General features: G+C 40.9%; 1 protein-coding gene across 5 annotated transcripts in view; it reads left to right on the top strand.

The window, feature by feature from the left end:
• Window positions 1-1,665: 1,665 nt before the first annotated feature.
• stau2 (staufen double-stranded RNA binding protein 2) overlaps window positions 1,666-6,000 on the top strand; it is a 358,377-nt gene continuing 354,042 nt past the window's right edge. For 4 of the 5 annotated variants that reach the window (XR_015756903.1, XR_015756902.1, XM_087985971.1 and 1 more), the window contains exon 1: window positions 1,666-1,748. The gene's annotated coding sequence lies outside the window, so the exon portion shown is untranslated. The remainder of the gene's footprint in view (window positions 1,749-6,000) is intronic. The other variant, XM_087985969.1, reaches the window with a different exon arrangement.

Raw genomic sequence — 6,000 nt, 5'->3', positions numbered from 1 at the left:
AATGAAGCAAGGTCTCAGATTTAGTGATTTCCAAAAGAAAAATGATGTAAGAAAAACAGTTTTCACATGACAAATGATTTGGGTCTGGTATGCATTGCCTGGAAGTGTGATGGAAGCAGCTTCAATTGAGATATTTAAGAGAGCATTGGCTGATATGTAAGAATATGGGGAAAAGGCACCAAATCTCAATGCTTATAAGGAGATCTGATGGAAGAATTGTGGAATTGAGGTTACAATTAGATTGGCCGAGGCCATTACCTTATTGAATGATAGAGCCAGCTGGAAATACCAAATGGTCTCCTTCTGCTCCAAATTCTTGTGATCAGATATTCTGTCATTTTTCTGATAATTGAGAATAGACAAATGGGATAGTACTTGACTATATTGGACTTGTCCTGCATTTTGTTGACAGAACATACCTGAATGGCCTCTTCCTGTGCTCTAACACATCTGTGATTCTATGATGAGATTCTGAGACAACGCAGGCATCTTTACTAACAATGTAGAAAATTGCACAGGTAGGTCCTGTCCACAAAATGCAGGACAAATCCAATTTACCCAATTGCTCCTTCACCAATTTACTCATGGAGGCAGTAAGGCCTGCAGATGTAGGACAAGATTCAATAAATGTGAAGGGCATAGCAGGTCAGACAGAATCTGAGGAGCAGGAAAGTTAACACTTTGGCCTGAAACACTTCGTCAGGACTGGGGAGGAGGAAAGGAGCCCAGAAGAAATTAAAGAGATGGGGCTGGGGAAGGGAAGGTGGGATGGTGATAGGTGGATGCAGATAGGGGGTTATTGCGATTGGTTAGTGGGAAGGGTGGAGTGCATGGGTGAGTGGGAAGATGGACAGGTTAGGCCAGGTCAGGGAGGAGAGAGGGAGGGGCCTGGACATCAGATATGGCTGGTGGTGGAGGGATTTTGAAGCTAATGAAGTCAATATTGAGATCATTGGGTTGTAAGCTCCCTAGGCAAAATATCAGGTGTTGTTCCTCCAGTTTACATTTGGCGTCACTCCACCATTCCCACTGACCGACCACCAATCCCCTCCCCCAACCCAGCCCCCTCCCTCTATTTACTTCTGGGCTTCTCTCCCCCTGCCCAGTCCTGATGAATGGTTTTGGCCTGAAATGTTGATTTTCCTACAAATCCGGATCATGACAGGATAAATTGGATGGGAGGTTTCACTTAGTTGTCTAGAATCAGGGGCATAGTCCCAGAATAAAATGTCAGTCATTTAAGTTAGAGTTGAGAAGGAAACTCTTCTTTTTAGTAGGTGGTGTATCTTTGGAAATATTTATACCAGAGGGTTATGAATGCTCAATCTTTGAACATGTTCAAGACAGAATCAATAGATTTTTGAATACTGATGATGTCTGTGGATATGGGAAGTCTGGGGAAAATGGCATAAAGGTAGATGATCAACCATGATCTGTTGAAATGATGGTGTAGGCTTGACACTGAGTGACCTACTCCTATTCCATATATTCATATGTTTCATATTGGGGAAAACTCTCCACTGGCTGGATTATACGTGGCATAAAGGAACTTTATGGTATGGTTATTTGAGGTCAATTATCTTAATCCCAGGAAATCAAAGCCAGAGTTTTCCCAGTTCAATTTTTTTTAATTAACCTGTTCGGTTATATAATTACACTCTGGCACAGGTGAGAGTTGAACCTGGACATCCTAGCTCAGAAGTAGAGACTCTACCACTGGGCCATAAGGATCCTCAACAACTGGGCAGGTGAGACTTAAACACAGGCCTCCTTGGTCAGAAGTAGGGACACAACCACCACAATAACCCTCAAGTTCCCGAACTAATGTTTTCGCCCTATTATGTTCAGCTGTTTCATTAATAATCTTCCCTCTATCATAAATCCATAAATAGGAATGTTTGCTTATTGCACAGTGTTCAATACCGTTCACAGTTCTTCAGACAGTGAAGCAGTTCATGTCAATATCTGGGACAAAATCCAGGCTTGGGTTGCGAATCATAGAGTTGTTGTGGTGGATGAGATGTCCTTTCAATCCATAGTCTCTACAGCGGCTCACTGAGCATTATGGTTTAGTGCCATTCTTCTGCCTTTTTGCCATAACCTTGAATATTGTTTCTATTTAAATAATCATCTAATTCCCCCTCGAATGCCCCAATTGAAACTACCTCCACCATATTTAAAGGCAGTGCTAACTACTCACTGTGTCTAAATGTTTTTTCTTACATTATATTTGCAAATTATCTTATATCTGTGCCTTCTAATTCTCAATTCTTTTATGAGAGGGAGTAGCTGCTTCCGATATGCTGTGTCCTGCTCCCTCATGACTTTGAAAACTTCTATAAAATCTCCTCATAACTTTTTCCTTTCCCAGAAAAGCAGTCCTAACTTCTCCAACCTATCTTAACTAAAGTTTCTCATCCCTGGAATGATTCTCGTAAACACCTTCTGCTCTCTCTCCAGTGCATTAACATCCTTCCTAAGGAAGTTTCGGGCAATGACCATCTGCAACAAAAGAGAAGCTAATTATAAATAAAACAAAGTGCTGAAAAAGCTCAGCAGTTCTGGCAGCATCTGTGGCGCGTGGAACAGTGTTAATGTTTCAAGTCCAATATAAGTTGTCTTCAGAACTAACAAAAGACTCAAGAAGCTCGATTCCATCAGGACAAAGCAGCCAGTTGGATCAGCACCCCAACCTCCACATTGAAGCAGTCATTTTCTGTGCACAGTGGAAACAATATGTACCAGCCCCAAGAAGCACCACAGCAACTCACTAAAGCTCCTTCAACAGTGACCTCTACCACTTCAAAGGACAAAGGCAACAGATACATGGGAACTTTACCCATCTGAAAGCTTCCCTACAAGCCACATGTGACCCTGACTTGGAACCATATTACTGTTGCTGGGTCAAAATCATGGAACTCCATACGTAACAGTGCTAATGATCTAAATATATCAGATGAACCAGAATGGTTCAAGGAGTTAGTATAACACCTCCTTCTCGAGGGCAGCTAGGGGTGATCCATAAGTGGTGCCACAGTCAGCGACACCCATATCCATGAACTATTAAAAATGAATCCATGTTTACTTGTAGATAAATTGAACAACACCTGGGCTTGGGCTGAAAATTGGCACGAACATTCATGCCATGCAAGCTACAGGTAATGACAGAATTGTTGCATTGCAAAAGGAGGCCACTCCGCCTACCTTGTTTGCACTAGCTCCCTGTGCATTCTCTGGCCCCCTCCATGTAATCCAGCTTAATTCTCCTTTTCAGGTAACAGTGTTTTGAATGCTTCAGTTCAACTTAAATTCACTACACTTCCATTTCCAATATAAGAGAATCTAAGCATCCCTTTGTGATTTTTAGTAAATATGCAACTAGTGAATCTATCATTAATGAATTCACCCAGCACACTGGGGTCACCAGAGGCTTAATTAGAAAAGCTATATAAGTGGCTACACTTAGAAATCAAAGGCTGGAAAGGCTGTGGGGATTAACTCACTTCCTGATTCTCCAACAATGTTCCACCATTTATTAAGGCAAAGTCAGGAGTATGATGGAGTGTTCTTTACATGCTGGATATAGTATGTACAAGACTTAAGGAATATGAATAGCAGAAGACTATACAGTTACATGTCGAGTCTGCCCATCATTTAGTATGATCTTGGGTTTCAACTCCACATATACCCTGTTTGCAATATGCCATGATTGCTTGAGAGACCTAAAATCTATCTTGGCTTTAACTATTTTTGTTGATAGCCCATCCAAAAACATCTAGTCTAAAAAATCCAAAGATTCACAGCCCCTTGAGTGAACAAATATTCTTTCATCTTAGTCCTAATTGATTGGCCCTAATCCTGACACTGGGCTCTTGTTCTAAATTCTCCTGCAAGGGAAAAACAACTTTATAGTATCTTTATAATCTTGAATGTGTTAATGCAATCACCTTTTATTTTCTGAACAACAGAGAATTTGGACTCCATTTACTCAGCCTCTTATCATAGGATAATTCTTTCATCCCAGGAACAATCTAATGAATGTTCTTTGTCGTATCTCCAATGCAAGAATACAATTCTTTAAGTATGGAGACAAAACTACACCCAGTATTCCTGGTGTGGCCTCACTAAATCGTGGGAAGCCTTCTTTCTTGTTGTATTTGAATCCCTTGCAATAAAAGCCAATATGCCATTTGCTTTCTGAATTGCTTGCTGTACGTCTGTGCTAACAATTTGTAAATAAACGCAAAATGCACAGGATGCTGGAAATCTGAAATAAAGAGTTCTGAAGAAGTCACATTGGACTTGAAATATTAATTCTGTCTTGTCGTGTTGCTGTGTTTCTCCAGCACTTAGTTTTCATTGTGAACTACTTGTGGGGTACACCCGAATCTCTGCGCATCAACATTAACAAAGTTTTGTATGCTTACGACCAAAGTAAATAAACTCATTTCTCTGTTGTTGCTTGTTCACTTACGCTGTATATACCTTTTTGTAGCCTCTTTGTGTCCACTTCTTATTCCTGCATAGTTTTGTATTGTCAGCAAACTTAGATGTATTATTCCCTGTCTCATCATCTAAGACATTAAAATAGATTTTAAATAGCTGAGATCCCAGCGTGGCTCATTACACCACTCCAGTATCGTATCCTGCCATATTATACGTGCTTTGAAATATCACAACTACATGAGCCCTTGTGTGTAACCTTTTGTGTAACATTTTATTGATTGTCTTTTGGAAATCCAAGTACATTACATCTATTAGTTCCCTTTATCCATCCTACAAGTTAAATCCACAAAAAAAACTCTGAAAAGTTGTTCTATCAGTACAGTATTTCCCTTCATAAAACCATGTCCCTTGCTCAAATCATATAATGCTTTTTAAGTGCATTGTTAAGATCTCCTTGATAACAAATTCCAGCGGTTTTCTGATGACTGATGGCAGGCTAACTGTTGTCGTTCCCTGGTTTCCCACTCCCTTTTTTAAAAAGCAGTTTTTCATTTGCTAACTTTCATTAACCTGGGCCCATGCCTGAATTTAGGAGTTGTGCTTAATGTGTTGTCGGATTGATCCTCACTGTTTTCCGTGAATTGAATTCCCTTTTGCCATGCAAACCCTTAACCACGTGTTGATTTTGCCAATATATTGTCCCTATCCAGTTTTCATGTGGCTCAGATAACAGTTATACATTTATTAGTTGTACTTTTCAATTTAGCTGCCACCTCTTTTCTGTCTCCTGAGCAAGACTTTATTCCTAATCTTTCCTGTGGTGTTTGTTCAGGCATGAAGCACAACTGGATCCTTCTCAGCATCGTTTTCCACTTTGTTGTGGTCACTGTGACCTGCTAACTGAAGCACATTTCAAACGTCTAGTGTGTTTGGCTTCTGTGCCTTCATGTTTGTCAGATTCCAGGCATAAAATGGAACTGTTGACTGGGGAAACACTTCGGACAGGCTCCTTTTGACATCCTACCAGTAACTGCTAGCCGATCGTTTCGCCTTCAGAACTGCATGCTTTACCAAGATCGTGGAAGTTCTTCCTCAGAATCATAAAATGTAGTGTACATTAGTGCAACTCAGATTAATCAGAATTGAATTAAAGAGGAATAATGACCTCCACATATTTTTCAGGTAGAAACTGACGTGAGTTGCTGAGGGGGAGGATGGCCAAACATAAGTCCAGAGAGGAAAAGCTAAATTCCAGCTTTTGTGAAGCTTGTTATAATGGTGTCAATAAGGTGCATATTATTCGATTGGAAAGAGGCTAATGGGCTCATTTTCAAAAAGCTGATAAAGTTATTGTTGATTAACTGCAGGCCCATTACTCAGATCACTAGTGGGCGGCACGGTGGCACATTGGTTAGCACTGCTGCCTCACAGCGCCAGAGACCTGGGTTCAATTCCCACCTCAGGCGACTGACTGTGTGGAGTTTGCACATTCTCCCCGTGTCTGCGTGGGTTTCCTCCGGGTGCTCCGGTTTCCTCCCACAGTCCAAAAATGTG

Source organism: Chiloscyllium plagiosum, unplaced genomic scaffold (assembly GCF_037043375.1).
Source record: "Chiloscyllium plagiosum isolate Xiang-an unplaced genomic scaffold, Cpla_swu_hap1 HiC_scaffold_4, whole genome shotgun sequence".
Taxonomy (NCBI): domain Eukaryota; kingdom Metazoa; phylum Chordata; class Chondrichthyes; order Orectolobiformes; family Hemiscylliidae; genus Chiloscyllium; species Chiloscyllium plagiosum.
The sequence above is the reverse complement of the archived record's forward strand: the minus strand, read 5'-3'. Positions and strand labels throughout refer to the sequence as shown.